Source organism: Gymnoscopelus braueri (assembly GCF_963280865.1).
Source record: "Gymnoscopelus braueri genome assembly, chromosome: 21".
NCBI classification, from domain to species: Eukaryota; Metazoa; Chordata; class Actinopteri; order Myctophiformes; family Myctophidae; genus Gymnoscopelus; species Gymnoscopelus braueri.
In genome coordinates this window covers 5,824,743-5,845,871 of record NC_137623.1, presented here as the reverse complement: position 1 = coordinate 5,845,871, position 21,129 = coordinate 5,824,743, and the positions used below count along the sequence as shown (strand labels likewise).

At 40.8% G+C, this 21,129-nt stretch overlaps 1 protein-coding gene across 1 annotated transcript in view; it reads right to left on the bottom strand.

The window, feature by feature from the left end:
• LOC308077427 (RALY RNA binding protein like) overlaps nucleotides 1-21,129 on the bottom strand; it is a gene marked incomplete at its 5' end in the record, with an annotated part of 222,190 nt that overhangs the window by 148,007 nt on the left and 53,054 nt on the right. The window lies entirely within an intron of this gene.

The following is a 21,129-nucleotide window of genomic DNA, read 5'->3' as shown; positions in this document are numbered from 1 at the left end:
TTATGTTGACTCCTATTGTTGGCAGTGGTGGAAAAAGTACTCAAATGTTTTACCTCAGTAAAAATATCAATGCTGCAATGCAGAAATACTCTTTTACAAGTAAAAGTCCGGTATTCAAAATGCACTTGAGTAAAGGTACAAAAGTATCGGCATCAGAATGTACTTAAAGTACCAAACGTCAAAGTACTCATTATGCAGAATGTCCCATTTCAAGTTTTCAAATGTATAAAAATCTTTTGAAAATAGCCGATCTACAAGCCCACACATTTATGAATCCAAGTACAGTCAAACAGTATGGAGTATCAGGACCATATTTGATGCTCATTGTCACATGACCCACGACACCATTTCTACTTAATTTGGTAAAAAAAAACTGCTATCTGATGCAAAGTGTTAGTGAAGGGGTGTAGGGGTGGATCATGTCCTGAAGGTCAAGAGGTGACGTGACCTTGACTGCCTTGTAGGTCGTCCCCAGTGTTCTGAACTGGATGAAGCGTCCTTGAGCAAGGCACTGAAGCCCCCAACTGCTGCAGATAAGCAGGTTTGTTAATGCCTTAATAAAATATAATTGTCCTACACAATACATATTGAAGGTGTTTTAAATGTTTTATTTAAGTTATAGAGGACAATTATAATGTATTAACACATTGCATGCCAGTCGCGTAGATCTACGCGCAGTGGTCTGTTTTTTTCTTTCTCTCTCGCAGTGACACATTTCATTGTAGCACACCGGAAACGGAAATGAATGTCAATCGAAGATTTTCGTTCCCATCCGCCGCCGCTCTAAAGCTTCCGCTAAATCGCCATTATCTCGCTGTTGTTTTTCTCCGCGCTGAACACTGTTTAATAGAAACTGCGACTACTGCAAAATGGAATGTCGCCGATTGAAAATGTCTTCTCTGGGCCACTCACACAGCTACCATGTGTGTCTACAAACAGTTTAACGTGCGATCATAAGGTATTTAGCGAGGTCTGTGGCGAGGTGAAAATAAAAATAAAAAAAATAAATAAATCGCTGGCACTGGTGAGTACATTATGATATTAAACTCTGGCCTGGAATGTGTTAAGGCATATTTGGCTTATTAGCCATGGGGATCCTTTTAACACATTGGGTGCCGAACACGGGGGGGGGGGGGGGGGCTAGCTCAGCTCTGGAATCACCCACGGTGACTCTGAGAAGGAAGAGACAGATGGATCACCGTGCCAAAAAAACTGTCTCCCGTCCGCTCCCATTCTATCTCCTTACAAAAAAGACTCCATATTTCCTTCACTTTTTACAGTGGGGAAAACCACTCATTTTCGTTCCGAGATCACTCCGCCGTGGGGACTCGCGTGAGAGATGTTATTTTTCCAGGCGTTAGCCAGGACCATCCACCATTGTGCACGCATCTATTGTTTACAATCGGGTGCTCGTCGTGGATTCTGCAGCTGTAAACAGTGTAGCGCTACAAACGGTGAGATCTCTGGCACTCAACGTCACTTTTGTAAATAAAACTCTGGCACCGAATGTTTTAAGAGATAAAATTATACTGTGTAATTTACACATTCTATTGTAAATGCAACCCTCATTGTAAATGTAAGGATCAATCCTGTGAATCAGTGTGATTGACAGGGGAGATGATCAGAGGAGCAGAGTTTGTACCATTAAGGTTAACCCATGGACTGAAGAATGGATAGAGTCTCTCAGTGAAGGTGCAGCCATTGAAAGAGTAGAGATGGACTCTGGTCTCCACATCATAAAAGGAGACCAGACCCTCCTCATAATCCACAAACACTCCCACTTTCTGGACCTCCTCTTTTACAGGGAGGAGGACATCAGTGCCAGCAGCAGCCTCGTACTTATTTCCATTACACAACCATATAGTCCAGTAACCTTTGTTGGGTTCCAGATAGATCGATCCCTTCCTGTTGATGGACTCTCTGACCACTCCTAAAACCCAGTCAGTCTTCCCTCCAACCTGAACCTCATAGTAAAACCTTCCTGAGGTGAAGCTTTGTTTTCCTAAGACAGAGATACATGGAGTGAATCTCTCTTTGTTCTCTGGGAGATTATTCCATACGTTTCCATGACTCACTTGCTTTCCATCCTCAGACAGGATGAGTTCACAGTGTGCTGTATCAGGGTCCAGAGTCACATCCACCTCATATTGCTGGATCCTCCTCATCTCAGCATCACACAGCTTGTTCTCCATCTCTTGACTGAGTGTCTTCTCCAGCTGTCTAGAACTGTCCCAGTGATGTCTTAAGAACCCAAACAGTGACGTCTCAAGTTTACTATCCAGGAATGGTCAGTTTTGACTTCCACTCGGTGCTCTGATGGCTTCAATAGGAGGATGTAAAGTCTGCTTCTCTTTCACTGATGTCCTCACACTGTGTGGAATCAGCCTTTAAATACAGCTCCTCAAATCTCCACTCATCAAATATGACGTCATCTTCCCAAAAATGGAGTTCCACGTGACTCCAGCCCGGCCTCAACGTACTGTGATTGGACACATCGTGTAACCATGGCAACATGGGGCGGCCATAGCTGAATGGCCAGAGAGCCCGCCTGGGAAGGCAAAGGTCCCAGGTTCGATTCCAGGCCTCAGCAATGTGTCAAAGCATCAAACTGAGCAAGTCACTTAAAGCCCTAACTGCTCCCCAAGTAACCCAATCAACAGCTGCTCACTGCTCCTAGGATAAAAATATAGTGACAGAAAACGTATGATATTTATAACAAGGACCCCTAACATGATTTTCCAGGGACCCCCTGAAGCAAAAATAAATGAGAATCTTTAAAAAATATTGCTTTAAAAATATATATTATATTCAAATATGTGCAAACATTTTCAAAAACAATTATATATTATATTCAAGGATTAAAGGAGCATTTCACCCCTGGAAGAACTTACAGTCACTCAATGTTAATAATATTTGTAGTAGATAACAGTAGCAAAATTAGAAATTTGCACCCTACGGCCAGAAAAATATAGAAGTCTGTGTGTTTGACTGGGGTTTGACTGGACTGCTGCATTACTACAATGACCATAATGCTTTGGGGCACTGCCCTTCCTTGTGGGGAGGGGAGGCTGCGTGGGGGTGTGGTCTAAATTGTAGTCAGGAAATAAGGTGAGTCTCTGAGGATATGGATGCAAATCTAAAAATACAGATAAAACACCAAAAACACACCAGGATCATGTTTATGGGTCCTAGACCTAGATACAAATAGGGGTTTGACGCAAAATCGGCGAGATGTCCCTCTAACATACATTTTCTAAAAGCTCCTAGTGTGGCATGTATATCTGCTATTTTAGACAAAAATGGAACACACACTCATATATTTAAATAGCTAAAATCTTAAAATGACACAAAATGCTTTCCCGGAATGAATGCATGGGTTAAACAAAGAAATCCCAGAAAACACAGAAAACGTTCCGGGAAATAATTTGAGGTGAAGAGAGAGGAGGCTAAAGTAAAGAACACTAACAACATTCACAGAGAGAGAGTAGTCAGTCTTTGAAGGGAGATCTCCTGATAATCTCTCGCTTATGTTCACTCCTGTTGTAGGCAGTGGTGGAAAAAAGTACTCAAATGTTTTACCTCAGTAAAAATATCAATACTGCAATGCAGAAATACTCTTTTACAAGTAAAAGTCCGGTATTCAAAATGTACTTGAGTAAAGGTACAAACGTATCGGCATCAGAATGTACTTAAAGTACCAAAAGTCATAGTACTCATTATGCAGAATGTCCCATTTCAAGTTTTCAAATGTATACACATCTTTTGAAAATAGCCGATCTACAAGCCCACATATTTATGAATCCAATTACAGTCAAATAGTATGGAGTATCAGGACCCTGTTTGATGCTCATTGTCACATGACCCACGACACCATTTCTCCCTAATTTGGTAAAAAAGAAAGAACAACCTGCTATCTGATGCAAAGTGTTAGTGAAGGGGTGTAGGGGTGGATCATGTCCTGAAGGTCAGGAGGTGACGTGACCTTGACTGCCTTGTAGGTCGTCACCAGTGTTCTGAACTGGATGAAGCGTCCTTGAGCAAGGCACTGAAGCCCTAACTGCTGCAGATAAGCAGGTTTGTCAAAAGGATCTCTGGCTAATAAGCCTAATATGCCTTAATACATTATAATTGTCCTCTATAACTAAAATGTCAAATGATAAACCCCTTAAATATTTTGTATTTATTTTAGAAACAGTTCATCTTTCACTCAATAGGGCCAATGCCTGTGTCGTTGATGATGTCATTTGTCCATGTGTGGTCTAGCCCTATGGAATGCATGTGCAAAAAAAAACATATTAAAAATACTGATTTGATGCTCATATCAACCTTAGGAAGGATGTATTAAGTTGTTTTTCATTTTCATATGTGTTCCATAAATTCAATAGGAATAGACCACACATGGACAAATGACATCATCAACTTGCGACGGGCATTGACCCTATTGAGTGAAAGATGAACTGTTTCTAAAATAAATTAAATATTGAAGGTGTTTTAAATGTTTTATTTTAGTTATTTTTAGTTTAGTTTAGTTTAGTTTATTTTGATCCACATCAACAATTTCACAAAACATACCCCACTATAAGCCAATGGTTCATGTTGATTGATCAAAAAGGCATAGGCTGAAGCTCAAAGCTTATTTATGCCTATCCTTCCTTCATGTTGTTTTAACTTAGATACATCATTTATAAAGTTCATATTATATGAACACTCAAAGTATTACTTATTTACATTCAAGATGTTACATTGATCGTACTAATCGAACACTCGAAAATATACAATATATACACCCATGTCTTCGTTCTTATACACATATTTACACCCGAATGCGTGCATATACTAATATACACCCATTCAAATATCATACCGTTATATACAAACGCCAACACTACCACATCACACCATACCCCTCAATCCATCAATTTCCTAGTTATTACGCATATACATGTCAGTATCTCACCTCAACATGCCAACATATTATGTTACCATGCTTTACTGAGCAGGCAACACGCCCTAATCGTTATATATTCACATATAACACATGTACACCCATACATACATTTACATACATACATACACACACATACACATATATAAATACATACACATATACATACATACATATATATATATATATATATACATATACATATACATATACATACACACATACATACACACCCACCTACACACACACACACACACACACACACACCACAACGGAATCCGTTACACCCCATACAATTATTATAATTATGTACTGTATACACTCTATATTTTCCATAAGTCCATTAATTATCGTATCTATATTTCTCCAACAGACTCTGCTTGTACTGTTTTTTAAATTGTATTATATTTTTACATTGCTGAACCACCTCCGGTAAACCATTCCATAGCTTCACTCCACTGACCGATATGCACAAGCTCTTAAGAGTGGTGCGAGCACCAAGATTTCTAAAATTCAATTCCCTTCTCAATTCGTACCTCCCCTCTCTATCCTTAAACAATTTCTGTATATTTCCTGGTAATGTTTTGTTCCTTGCCTTATAAATTATTTGTGCCGTTTTAAATTTAACCATATCCAGAAACTTCAAAGTGTTAGACCTTAAGAACAGTATGTTTGTATGCTCATGATATCCTACCTTGTGAATTATTCTTATTGCTCTTTTTTGGATTGTGCATAATGGTTGAAGGTTACTCTGGTAGGTGTTTCCCCACACCTCCACACAGTAGGTCAGATAAGGCAGTATTAGCGTGTTATACAAGGTGTACAATGACTTATAATTTAAAATATGCTTTGCCCTATACAGTACTCCAATACTCCTTGCCACTTTGGTCCGTACATGATTTATATGGGCTTTCCAACTGAACTTATGGTCAATTATTACTCCTAAAAAGATATTCTCATAAACTCTTTCCAATATTATTTTGTCAATCCTTAGCTCAACCTTTGTATTGCAGTCTATTTTTTTATTTCCAAAAATCATAAATTTAGTTTTTTTAATGTTAAGTGATAATTTATTTAAATCAAACCATAATTTCAGTTTCCCCAATTCAACAGAGACAACTTCCAACAGCTGCTGAAGGTTCTCCCCGGAGCAAAAAATATTAGTATCGTCTGCAAAAACAACACATTTCAAGATACTAGAGACTTTGCATATATCATTTAAATATAAAATAAATAATTTGGGGCCCAATATAGACCCTTGTGGGACTCCACAAGTAATAGCCGAGCTTGTTGATCTATATTCTCCCATCTGTACAAACTGTTGTCTATTTTCAATATAACTTTTCACCCAATTAAGCCCAATGCCTCTAATACCATATCTATCCATTTTTCTAAGTAAGATATCATGGTCAATTGTGTCAAATGCCTTCTTTAAATCAATAAATACCCCTATTGCAAATTCCTTATTATCAACTGAACTAGTTAATTTTTCTATTACATCAATTAATGCCATTGAAGTTGATCTATTGGTTCTAAAGCCATATTGACAATCTGTCAAAAGCTGATGTTTATCGATGAAACTGTCCAGCCTAGCAGAAAAAAGTTTTTCAAGGATCTTAGAGAATTGAGATAACAAGGAAACTGGCCTATAATTTGTGTAAAGGTGTTTGTCTCCTGCTTTGTGTATTGGAATTACCTTAGCTATTTTCATCTGACAAGGAAAAGAGCCTGTTTTAAATGATAGGTTACAGATGTGTGTTAATGGGTCTGCAATAGCATTAATTACATTCTTTATAAGTGACATGTCAATGCCGTTCCAATCTGTTGATGTTTTGTTCTTAAAATTATTTACAATATCAATTATTTCTTTTTTGTCAGTATTTTGTATAAAGATGGTGTCTGCGTTACTTTCAACAAAATATTGAGCACCTCCTGTTTGGGGCGGGGTTATTTCCTTTGCCAGTTTGGGTCCTATACTCACAAAGAACTCATTAAACCCCTCAACCACCTCATTCATGTTGTTAATGGTCTTTTCCTTGTCAACAATATGATCAATATAGTTAGAGTATGTTTTATTCCTAATAATGCTATTTAATATTTTCCATGTACCCTTGATATTATTTTTGTTTTTGTCTAATAATTTATTATAATAATCTTTCTTACAATTCCTAATAATATCCATTAGTTTATTTTTATATTTTTTATATTTAATTTCTTTATCTCTAGTTCTATATTTTATGAAATCTCTATATAAGGTATTCTTCTTTTTACATGCATTTGACAATCCCCTTGTAATCCAGGGCTTATCATTACACTTTGTATTCCTCCTGCATTTTTGCTTTGGACAGTTTCTTTCGAACAACAGTAAGAATGTATTTAAGAAATTATCATAGGCTAGATCTACATCCTCTGTTTCATATACGTTCTTCCAGTCTTGAGCTAGTAATTCCCTATTGAAAGCATTTAGAGCTTCTTCAGTTCTCAATCTCTTATATCTAGTTAGATTCTCTTCCCTCTTCAGGCTATGGCCACAGTCATAAATCACGAAGACTGGCAGATGATCACTGATATCATTAATAAGTAATCCACTCATTATATTATCCTCCATATTATTTGTAAATATATTATCTATTATAGTAGCTGAATGAGATGTTATTCTACTAGGCTGTGTTATAATAGGATATAGGCTCATACTATACATTGCAGCTATAAAGTCATCAATTAATATATTTTTATTAGGATTAAGAAGATCTATGTTATAGTCTCCACAGACATATGTAACCTTCTGCTCAGTCTTCGTGAACAACTCTTCCATAAAATTCTTGAAAATGTCAATGCTAGAGCTTGGATCCCTATAAACACAGCTGACGATAATATTTTTCTTTTTTTCCATATTAATCTCAATTGTAACACATTCACATATATCATCAATAGCAGTAGTCATACTTTCAACAATCTTGTATTGCAATCTTTTGTCCACATACAAAGCTGTCCCCCCTCCTGTTGTTTTAGTTATTTTTTTTCTATTCATGAAATTTAAATCATAGCCCTCCAGCTCAAAATCCACCCCCCTCTCTAAACTGAGCCATGTTTCAGAGATAGCTATCACACTAAATGGTGTGATGAACTTGCTCAGATATTGTTTAATACTGTCAAAGTTTGCGTATAGGCTCCTGCTATTGAAATGGATAATTGAAAAACAATTATCCAATTTCCTGTTTTTTATAAACTGTTCATCTGTGTAGTAACGACAGTTATTTACATTCGTGAAAAAGTTACTCTCAGGGTCAATGTCTTGATTCAGGTCGACCATGTTAATAAAAAATAGTTCCTATATCCAAATCCAATCCATTTATCATGAGTCCTTTCAAATTCCAACAATCTACCATCACACCCGCTCACAAACGCACCCGCGGCGCTCACACACTGAGAGAGAGAGAGAGAGAGAGAGAGAGGGAGAGAGAGAGAGACACAGAGAGAGAGCGAGAGACAAATAGAGAGAGAGAGACAGAGACAGAGCGACAGGACTAGAGAGAGAAGGGAAAAAAAAGGCGAGAGGAAAAAAAAAGGCGATAGCAGCAAATGCATGCATTTCGTTTAGTCCATCTAAACAACAGTGGGAAGCCAAGTCCTCAAATGTCATTCCGTCAAAAAATATAACTAATGGATAAAAGAACCATGCATGCCAATAACCCCTCTTCATGCATGAAAATAGCCCAATACAAATAAAATAAACAAAAATCCCTTCCATCGCTCCGAAAGTAATCCATGCTTTCCGATAGTACAGTTCCATGCATGCGTGTTTTAATCCAATAAAAATAAAATAACCATTCCATAGCGACAATAGTAATCCATGCTTTCCCATAGTTCCATGCATGTAAATAATAATCCATTCCAAATAACCGGAAAGTAACAAATAAATTATTCCTTTCATGCATTTATTATTTACTGAACTAGTAAAATAAACGATATCCTCCAGGGAAACATGCCATCCACCAGGGTATTGACTAATTCCGTTTAAAAAGATGCATTCCAAAAAAGCTGTATTAGTCCATGCAAAAAGCACTAGGTAAGTCCTTGTAAAGTAATTAGAAAAACAAAATTCTATATATGCCATGAGCGCGAAAAGTAGTCCATGCATATTAAAGCAAATAATATCATTGTCAGATTTCATCATTGGACTCAGAGTCACTCCTTAAGCCAGGGCCAGCAGGCCTAGCAATAGGCCTACCCATATTATTTATATTTGTCCAATTCCTTGATGTCTCTTACCAGTATGGCCTTTGCTGCTTCAGGCGATCCATTTAACTTTATCCACACCTTACAGTTCCTCGTCCAGGTGCGTTGAATTTTGTCTTGTTTTTTTAGGATGCGTGCTTCTCTTGCTATGTTAGCGTTACTTTTTGTGAGGTGATCGTTCAGGTAGACATTAGTCCCCTTCAACTTTCTGCCTTGGCTCAGCAACTCCACTTTAGCTTTACGGTTCACGAAGCGCATCACAATTAATGGTTTGTCTTTGTCACTGCCGTCCTTTCTGGGGAGTGTGTGACATGCCGATATGTCACTTGCATGTAGCTCCATGCCTTGTGTACCAAAAAACTGGATCACCTGATTCTCCAGGGAGACATGCTCACTGTCAGGCGCATCTTCACCCTTATCTCCTGCTACCACACGGGAGTAGGTGCGATGTTTTGTCGCCAAACCGCTTATTAGCAAGTCGTCCATCCTGGAATATTGCTCGAGATCATCAACTCTCTTGCAGAGGTCGGCTATCTGTATATCCTTCTCCTTGTTAGCCGCCTTCAGCTGTCGGACTTCCTCGACTAGCCCCAGCACCTTGTCGATTTCTGCCGACATGAAGTTAAGAGACTTCCTTATCTCCTCCAGCTCTCCTTCATGTTCTTTCTGATCTTTTCTATTCCTCGACATTGCTTTGCCGTATGAGTCACTACCTGTGGATTTGTTTGGCTTCCTTGCCCACTTAAACCACGGGATTTGACGCTTTTTTGCTTTTTTGTCAAACACTTCACGAGCTCCTCACACACACGTCCTCACACGTCCTCTCAGACCTAGACCTCAGTGCATCAGGAGGAGAGAGGTGACAATTATAATGTATTAAAGGCATATTTGGCTTATTGGCCATGGGGATCATTTTAGCACATTGATTGCCAAGATATTAAACATAGTTTTCTATCCCCTTGCCAGCGTAATTACCTCAATCCGATGATATTTGAAATGCCGTGGAAGCAACATTGTGTCCCAAAAACACAAAAAAAATAGTCCTCGTGGGTTAGCGGAGGGATCTGTGTATCCATAGGAACGACAACGTTCCAACCGCGATCCGCAATTTTGGGGCTTCGGCCCGCTGAAAACTGGTGGTTTTCAATGCAAAAAAAAGAAACTGAGTTACAGCTGTTTTTCTGAAAATCCCATCGTTGGGAAGAATGGATGTGACGTTTTTTGTGCTGACGTCACTCCACATACTACTTATCTGAGTGACGATCGATCATTCCAAAGCTGTGTTAGGGTGCCCCTTGTGGAATTTTTCAAAAAAATATATTTCTTTTGGAAAGAACGCATCAACGCGATCTTGGCAATCAATGTGTTAACACATCGGGTGCCGAACACGGTAAAAAAACGTGTTTTCAAAGAGCAGCCTATATAGGTGCCGAACAGGGTTAAAACCGTGTTATCAATCTTTTAGTTGTTTTCGTTTTTTTTCCAGAATGGGGGGGGGGGGGGGGGGGGGCTAGTGCAGCTCTGGAATCTCCCACGGTGACTCTGAGAAGGAATGGACAGATGGGTCACCGTGCAAAGAAAAACTTGGCTCCCGTCCGCTCCCATTCTATCTCTTTGCAAAAAAGACTCCATATTTCCTTAACTTTTTACAGTGGGGAAAACGATTCCCGTTTGATCCGAGATCACTCCGCCGTGGTGACTCGCGTGAGAGATGTTATTGTTCCAGACGTTAGCCAGGACCATCCACCATCGTGCACGCATCTAATGTTTACAATCGGGTGCTCGCCGTGGAGTCTGCAGCTGTAAACAGCGTAGCGCTACAAAAGGTGACACATGGCAGTGGCAGTCAACATCACCTTTTAAAATAAAACTCTGGCACCGAATGTGTTAAGAGATACAATTATACTGTGTAATTTACACATTATATTGTAAATTGAACCCTCATTGTACATGTAAGGATCAATCCTGTCAATCGGTGTGATTGACAGGGGAGATGATCAGAGGAGCAGAGTTTGTACCATTAAGGTTCAGACATGGACAGAAGAATGGATAAAGTCTCTCAGTGAATGTGCAGCCAGTGAATGAGTAGAGCTGGACTCTGGTCTCCACATCATAAAAGGAGACCAGACCCTCCTCATAATCCACAAACACTCCCACTTTCTGAACCTCCTCTCTTACAGGGAGGAGGACATCAGGGCCAGCATCAGCACATCTAGGCCCGATCCGAGGTTGGTCCAGACAGAGTCCAAAACTCATCAGATGTCAGGGCCGCTTCAAACTCTCCAAACATTTCCTCTGTCATCCCTTCTAAATAGTCAATTTCCTCCTTGTGCTTTAGTGGTGTGTGTAACAGATTCACATCATCATCCTCTTTAGCCTTGCCCACATTGTATTGTTCAAGTTCTTCTATTTACTTGGCTGGTGTCTTCTTGGCTCAACGTTAAGACACCATCGCTATTGCACCATCGTTTGAACCACCATTCGTCATCGTCTCCAAACATTTCCTCTGTCATCCCTTCTAAACTCCATCATTCTCTTGGCCTTGACCTTTATTGATGGTAATAGAGAAAGCTAACCTGACAGGGAACTGGCGTCTGCATAATGTGAAGGGAAGCTCTTCACTTCTGTCATGGTGAGGGATCCTTGGGAGGAAGATTATTTCACCCTTGTTTGTCCCTACTGCAATCTCACATTCAATGCATGGCCTAATTATAGCTCTGCACACACGTCATGCGAAGTCCAGCCCCTCTGGCCTCTCCTCTCGGCTCCTCTCCTCCCCTCTCCTCCCTTCCCGCTTTGCTTTGCGGCCCTAACCTCTAGGTCACTTCCTCCCAACCTCCCAACCTCGGTCATGTGATAAAGAGGTCAGACTTCCTGTATCTGGTTGCTATGGCAACCTACCAGATCAGGCTGAGGGTCTGATAGGCAAATCAGAGAATCAATCAGACCGAGAGTCCGATCACTGATCGAGGTGGGGTAAGATGCCTAAAAAATAGCCATAGCTCTGATCAACAGTCTGTGGCAAGTTTCAGGGCAAATGGAGTGATCCTGTCCTTGCACACCCCGGACGAACTTTCGGAGCTTTTGTCAATTATATAGTAGTAAGATAGTAAGATAAGATAAGATGTCAAATTATAAACACCTTATATATTTGATTTATTTTAGAAACTGTTAATCTTTCACTCAATAGGGCCAATGCCCGTGTCGTTGATGATGTAATTTGCCCATGTGTGGTCTAGCCCTATGGAATGTATGGAATGCATGTGAAAAAAAAAGAGATCACACCTAGTGTTAAGAGAGTGGTGCCTTTGAATTAGTGTAACTGGTTGCATCCTTGTGTTGCAATCAGCTGCAGCTGTTGTGGCCGTGCTCAAACATACGGACGGACACACACACACACACACACACACGGTCAATTGTAGGAGTGGCTGGCACCACTCAAAAACATATTTAAATTATTGATTTGATGCTCATATTAACCTTAGGAAGTATTAAGTTGTTTTTTATTTTCACAATCATTCCATAAATTCAATAGGAATAGACCACACATGGGCCAATGACATGATCAACTTGTGACGGGCATTGTCCCTATTGAGTGAAAGATTAACTGTTTCTAAAATAAATTAAATACTGAAGGTGTTTTAAATGTTTTATTTTAGTTATAGAGGACAATTATAATGTATTAAGGCATATTTGGCTCATTAGCCATGGGGATCCTTTTAACACATCGGGTGCCGAACAAGGTAAAAAACGTGTTATCAGTCTTTTAGTTTTTTTCGTTTTTTTCCAAAAGGGGGGGGGGGGGGGGGGCTAGCACAGCTCTGGAATCACCCACGTTGACTCTGAGAAGGGAGGGACAGATGGATCCCCGTGCCAAAAAAACTCTCTCCCGTCCGCTCCCATTCTATCTCCTTGCAAAAAAGACTCCATATTTCCTTAACTTTTTACAGTGGGGAAAACGAGTCGCGTTCGATCCGAGATCACTCCGCCCTGGTGACTCGCGTGAGAGAAGTTATTGCTCCAGGCGTTAGCCAGGACCATCCACCATCGTGCACGCATCTATTGTTTACAATCGGGTGCTCGTCGTGGAGTCTGCAGCTGTAAACAGCGTAGCGTTACAAACGGTGAGATCTCTGGCACTCAACGTCACTTTTTTAAATAAAACTCTGGCACCGAATGTGTTAAGAGTTACAATTACACTGTGTAATTTACACATTCTATTGTAAATGCAACCCTCATTGTACATGTAAGGTTTAATCCTGTCAATCAGTGTGATTGATAGGGGAGATGATCAGAGGAGCAGAGTTTGTACCATTAAGGTTCCTACATGGACAGAATAATGGATAAAGTCTCTCAGTGAAGGTGCAGCCAGTGAAAGTGTAGAGATGGACTCTGGTCTCCACATCATAAAAGGAGACCAGACCCTCCTCATAATCCACAAACACTCCCACTTTCTGGACCTCCTCTCTTACAGGGAGGAGGACATCAGGGTCAGCAGTAGCCACGTACTCATTTCCATTACACAACCATATAGTCCAGTAACCTTTGTTGGGTCCCGGATAGATCGATCCCTTCCTGTTGATGGACTCTCTGGCCACTCCTAAACACCAGTTAGTCTTCCCTCCAACCTGAACCTCATAGTAAAACCTTCCTGAAGAGAAGCTTTGTTTTCCTAAGACGCAGACATATGGAGAGAATCTCTCTTTGTTCTCTGGGAGATTCTTCCATACATTTCCATGACTCACTTGTTTTCCATCCTCAGACAGGATGAGTTCACAGTGAGCTGTATCAGGGTCCAGAGTCACATCCACCTCATATTGCTGGATGCTCCTCATCTCAGCATCACACAGCTTGTTCTCCATCTCTTGACTAAGCGTCTTCTCCAGCTGTCTAGAACTGTCCCAGTGATGTCTTAAGAACCCAAACAGTGACATCTCAAGTCTACGATCCAGGAACGGTCAGCCTTTAAATCCATCTCCACTCATCAAATATGACGTCATTTTCCCAAAAATGGAGCCTCAACGGCCTCAACGTACTGTGATTGGACACATTGTGGTAACCTGGCAACATGGGGCGGGCCATAGCTGAATTGCCTGGGATGGCAAATGTCCCAGGTTCGATTCCAGGCCTCAGCAATGTGTCAAAGCACAGGGACACATAAGGTGCATACTTCCCATATCTTGATCTGCCGAAAAAAGGAGAAATTAACCGACCTGAGGCCGATTCTACAAATGTCTTCTAAATCAGTTTTCTGATTTTTTTTTGTTGCTACTGTATACAGTGGTGCTCAAACTTTTTCATGTCATGGACCCCCAAAATTATATGGATTTGGCCGCCGACCTCCATCTCAAAATATAATTTTTCCAGGGACCCCCAGAAGCAAAGATTTGAGTAAAAAAATGTATCTTTAAAAATGTATATTATATTCAAAGATTTGCACAAATTTTCACGATTTTTCCAAAATAGCAGATCTACAAGCTCACGGCACGTAGCTGCTCAAAATAGCAGATCTACAAGCTCAAGGCGCGTAGCTGCTCAGAATAGCAGATATACAATCTCATGGTGCGTAGCTGCTCAAAATAGCAGATCTACAAGCTCATAGCGCAACGTAGCTGCTCAAAATAGCAGATCTACAAGCTATGAGCTTGTAGATCTGCTATTTTTGGAAAAAATCGTGACACACTCATATATTTATGGCTAAAATCTTAAAATGACACAGATACTTTTCCGGATTGAATGCAAGGGTTAAACAAACAAATCTCTGTAAACTGAGAAAACGTTCGGGGAAAGAATTTGAGGTGAAGAGAGGGGACTATAGACCCCTTAACAGACCACGTCACACTGATAAGAACCAGTATGCGCGCAACGAAACCCATTCTGTCAGGTCTCGCTAGGACGCGCCTCACTAGCCAACACACAAGAGGGGGTTGGGGTGTGCTGAAACCAGCGCACCCCAAAACAACAGGTTGGGAATTGATTGCGTGAAACAATCACCTGTGCGTCCAGTCTCAATGTTGGTAAACAAATAATTGGTCTATACAGAGAAAGAACACTAACAGCATCCCCAGAGAGTAGTCAGTCTATGAAGGGAGATCTCCTGATAGTCTCTCCCTTCTGTTGACTCCTATTGTGGGCAGTGGTGGAAAAAGTACTCAAATGCTTTACTTAAGTAAAAAGTATCAATACTGCAATGCAGAAATACTCTGTTTACAAGTAAAAGTCCGGTATTCAAAATGCACTTGAGTAAAGGTACAAAGGTATCGGCATCAGAATGTACTTAAAGTACCAAAAGTCAAAGTAGTCATTATGTAGAATGTCCCATTTCAAGTTTTCAAATGTATACACATCTTTTGAAAATAGCCGATCTACAAGCCCACACATTTATGAATCCAATTACAGTCAAACAGTATGTTTGACAGTATCAGGACCTTGTTTGAAGCTCATTTTCACATGACCCACGACACAGTTTCTACCTAATTTGTTAAAAAAAAAAAAAAAAAGATATCTGATGCAAAGTGTTTGTGAAGGGGTGTAGGGGTGGATCATGTCCTGAAGGTCAGGAGGTGACGTGACCTTGACTGCCTTGTAGGTAGTCACCAGTGTTCTGAACTGGATGAAGCGTCCTTGTTGAGCAAGGCACTGAAGCCCTAACTGCTGCAGATAAGCAGGTTTGTTAATGCCCTAAAGGTTTCATGACATTCAGTTTTACATGACATTAAAAGTCTTTGTCATGGTCCTTCAAACGTGTATAAAAAGTTTTAACTGAAAATTCTAATCGCAGGTGTTTTTCTCTAAATTTTTTAAGGCCTTTTCAACTGCAATGGAAAAATAAATATTTGCCTGCGGGTGTCGCTGTTGAGGGATTTTGCCTGTCAATTATCACTTCTGCTCCACCCCTACTCCATATTTCCTTAACTTGTTACAGTGGGGAAAACCACTCATTTTCGATCCGAGATCACTCCGCTCTGGTGACTCGCGTGAGAGATGTTATTGTTCCAGGCGTCAGCCAGGACCATCCACCATCGTGCACGCATATATCTATATTACAATTGGATTGTCAATGCATGCGCCGTTGACAATTTGGCTGTCTGTGTCTGCCTGTGGCTGTGGTGCGTAGTGTGTCTGCTCACGCGCGCACGAGCAACCCCCGCGCACGAGCCTCGCACGAGCAACCCCAGCGCACGAGCCTGCACGCCTCTGTGTCGGATGCGCGCCCTCATCGTACACACACACACACAGCATTAGCTGCTAACGTGGCCTGCAACTTGGATTATGTTGCTGACGGTTGTTAATGCAGCCTGCTAATAGTGTCTAAAGCATGTATGTGAATGTTTATGTCCATTACTGTGTTGCCGTTAGTTGGGTTATATGACTATTAGCCAAGCGCTGCCTATAATGAGCCGTTAGCGTGTAGCTAAGCTAACGAACGAGTGACGTTAGCATGCGGTTAATTCCATGCGGTTAATTCGGCCCGCGTAGCTTCTCGTTGTTTACAATCGGGTGCTCGCCGTGGAGTCTGCAGCTGTAAACAGCGTAGCGCTACAAACGGTGAGATCTCTGGCAGTCAACGTCACTTTTTTTAATAAAACTCTGGCACCGAATGTGTTAAGCGTTACAATTATACTGTGTAATTTACACATTATATTGTAAATTGAACCCTCATTGTATATGTAAGGATCAATCCTGTCAATCAGTGTGATTGACAGGGGAGATGATCAGAGGAGCAGAGTTTCTACCATTAAGGTTCCACCATGGACTGAAGAATGGGTAGAGTCTCTCAGTGAAGGTGCAGCCAGTGAAAGAGTAGAGATGGACTCTGGTCTCCACATCATAAAAGGAGACCAGACCCTCCTCATTATCCACAAACACTCCCACTTTCTGGACCTCCTCTCTTACAGGGAGGAGGACATCAGTGTCAGCAGCAGCCACGTACTTATTTCCATTACACAACCATATAGTCCAGTAACCTTTGTTGGGTTCCGGAAAGATTGATCCCTTCCTGTTGATGGACTCTCTGGCCACTCCTAAACCCCAGACAGTCTTCCCTCCAACCTGAACCTCATAGTAAAACCTTCCTGAGAAGCTTTGTTTTCCTAAGACACAGGCACATGTAGAGAATCTCTCTTTGTTCTTTGGGAGATTTTTCCATACATTTACATGACTCACTTGTTTTCCATCCTCAGACAGGATGAGATTGCAGTGTGCTGTATCAGGGTCCAGAGTCACATCCACCTCATATTGCTGGACCCTCCTCATCTCAGCATCACACAGCTTGTTCTCCATCTCTTGACTGAATGTCTTCTCCAGCTGTCTAGAACTGTCCCAGTGACGTCTTAAGAACCCAAACAGTGACGTCTCAAGTTTACGATCCAGGAACGGTCAGCTTTGACTTCCACTTGGTTCTCTAATGGCTTCAATAGGAGGATGTAAAGTCTGCTTCTCTTTCACGGATGTCCTCACACTGTGTGGAATCAGCCTTTAAATACAGCTCCTCAAATCTCCACTCATCAAATATGACGTAACTTTCCCAAAAATGGAGTTCCACGTGACTCCAGACCGGCCTCAACGTAATGTGATTGGACACATTGGGTAACCATGGCAACATGGGGCGGCCATAGCTGAATGGTCAGAGAGCCCGCCTGGGAAGGCAAAGGTCCCAGGTTCGATTCCAGGCCTCAGCAATGTGTCAAAGCGTCAAACTGAGCCAGACACTTAAAGCCCTAAATGCTCCCCAAGCCGCTACAACCAACAACTGCTCCTAGGATACAAATATATAGTGACACAAAACTAATGCTGTCAAAATTATCGCGTTAACGGCAGTAATACATTTTTGGAATTAATTGCGTTAAACTATTTGACGCATTTAACGCATGTGCAGAACGGCCCGCCCCTAGCTCTGGTCCATAGAGTTAGAAGGAGTTCTCCTTAACACCATGTTACTTTACAACCGTTGCCCACATCACCCGGTAGAGCAGGCTGCTCAGCCTCTCGTCTTTAGTAAAAATAAAACATATACTTTCTCTACTCACCGAAACAAAGATGGTTTTATGGAGTTGAAAGCCTACTTTCCTCAGTGGGAACACTGTGAGCCCCCACCTCACGTCTAAAACACACTTTATGGACAGAAAAGACAATATTTCACTGGAAGGAAAACATGTCAATAGAAAAATTCCATTGACCGGATCTGTAGGGGGCGCAGTGGGGTAACTAAAACGTTTTTTACATCCGGTGAAATGTTTTCTTTTCTGGTCATAAAGTGTATTTTAGACGTGAGGTGGGGAGGGGGCGGGGCTCAGAATGTTCCCACTTAGTAGAGTAGGCTTTCAACTCCATAAAACGCTCTTTGTTTTGGCGAGTAGAGAAATAATATTTTTTATTTGTACTACAGACGAGAGGCTGAGCAGCCTGTGTTACCGCGGGAGTGCGAGAAACGACCCGAAATGTTGTTATTGTTTTATTTAGAGGTTTCAACTCTTTTCATATCAAGGTCCATTACTTGTTCTGCATTTGAGCCACAGATCATTTGATGACATTTAAACTCTCAGACCCAAGACCAGAGGTGGAAAAAGTAGCCTACTCATATTTTTTACCTAAGTAAAAGTATCAATACTGCAGTGTAGAAATACTCTTACTGAAATGTACTTAAGTCAAATTACAAAAGTATTGGCATCAAAATATTGACTACTGTTCATTGTGCATTATGTCCCATTTCACAAGTTCAAAATATATTTAAAAAATATTTAGAAAATAGCAGTTCTACAAGCTAAAAGTGCTTTGGTAATTGGAAATGGGAAATACTCCAGTAAAGTAATAATTACTCAAAAGTGTACTTAAGTACAGTACTTGAGTAAATGTACTTGGTGAGTTGGTACCATAGAGAAAACAGATGATCTTCTCAATAATTTAACTCTTGAGAGCATACAATGAAACCAAATGGACCCTTATGGGTCTATAAGGGTCCATTGGTTACCAACTCTCCATCATTTAGCTGGGGACCATCTGCAACCCCCTCAAGGACCACTGGTTGAGAACCACTTGTTTAGAGGAATAGAAATTATGTCATTGTATTATGGTGTATATTATATATGTTTCAATATTAATACCACACTGTGGATTTAAACAGGCATACATACTGTATGTTAAATGTATATTTCTGCATTCTGTCATTTATCTCTCCATTCCCACAACAATATACAGAAAGAATGGGCATATTTTGGACATAGTTTGAATGGTGATTAATCATGATTAATACATTTTTAAGCTGTGATTAATCTGATTACAATTTGTTATCGTTTGACAGCCCTACACAAAACGTATAACTTTATATCAGCAATGCACGCACGCACGCACGCACGCACGCACGCACGCACACACACACACACACACACACACACACACACACACACACACACACACACACACACACACACACACACACACACACACACACACACACACACACACACACACACACACACACACACACACACACACACACACACACACACACACACACACACACACACACACACACACACACACACACACATTGGGGGGGGGGGAATAGTAAATGAAGCTCACAATGCGTCGTGATGTGACACCTTGTGAGCTTGTAGATCTGCTATTTTCAAAAGATTTTTGTACATTTGAAAACTTGAAATGAATGGGACATTCCACGCAATAAGTAATCTGGTACTTTAAGTACATTTTGATGCCAATACTTTTTATACTTTTATTCAAGTACATTTTGAATTCCCGGCTTTTACTTGTAACAGAGTATTTCTACATTTTCCACCACTGCTCATTACACATATTTTGATTATCTGTGAGATATTTAAGACTTGGGTCATGTGTCTATATACTGCATTTTATTATATAACTATAACTGATACTATGAAAATAGCAGCTCTACAAAGCTCACAACTTGCTGCAGCCTGATGCTTGGATGATGAGCTTGTAGATTAGCTATTTTCGGTGCGAGACGCTGGTATAAATCTAGGTCTGAGGGCGAGGAGGGACACATAAGGTGAGTAATAAGGTGCACACTTCTCATATCTTTATCTGCCGAGTCAGAGAAGAAGAGGAAATTAACACATTAAGACCTGAGGCCGATTCTACAAATGTCTTCTAAATCAGTTTTCTTATTTGTTTTTGTTGCTATATCAGTGGTTCTCAAACTTTTACATGTCAAGGACCCCTAAAATTATATGGATTTGGCTGTCGAGCCCCACCTCAAAATATTATTTTTCCAGGGACCCCTTAGAAGCAAAGACTTTAGTAAAAAAAATCGCTTTAAATGTATATTATATTCAAAGATTTGCACACATTTTCACGATGTTTCCAAAATAGGAGACCTACAAGCTCATAGTGGTTAGCTACTCAAAACAGCGGATCTACAAGCTCATGGCACGTAGCTACTCAAAATAGCAGATCTACAAGCTCATGGCGCGTCATGGCGCGTAGCCGCTCAAAAAAGCAGATCTACAAGCTCATAGTGCGGCACGAAGTGACGCGCTATGTGACGCGCTATCGTGTGACGCGCTATCGTGTGACGCGCTATCGTGTGACGCGCTATCGTGACAAACTCATATATTTATGGCTAAAATCTTAAAATGAGACAGATATTGACCGGATTGAATGCAAGGGTTAACCCATTAAGACCTGCGATGGGCATAGCAGATCTACAAGCTCATAGCGCAGCACTCGGTGCCGTGCTATGAGCTTGTAGATCTGCTATTTTTGAAAAATCTTGGGGGAAAAAAATAAATCTCTGTAAACTGAGAAAACGTTCTGGGAAAGAATTTGAGGTGAAGAGAGGGGACTATAGACCCCTTAACAGACCACGTCACACTGATAAGAACCAGTATGCGCGCAACGAAACCCATTCTGTCGCTAGGACGCGCCTCACTAGGCAACACACAAGAGGGGGTTGGGGTGTGCTGAAA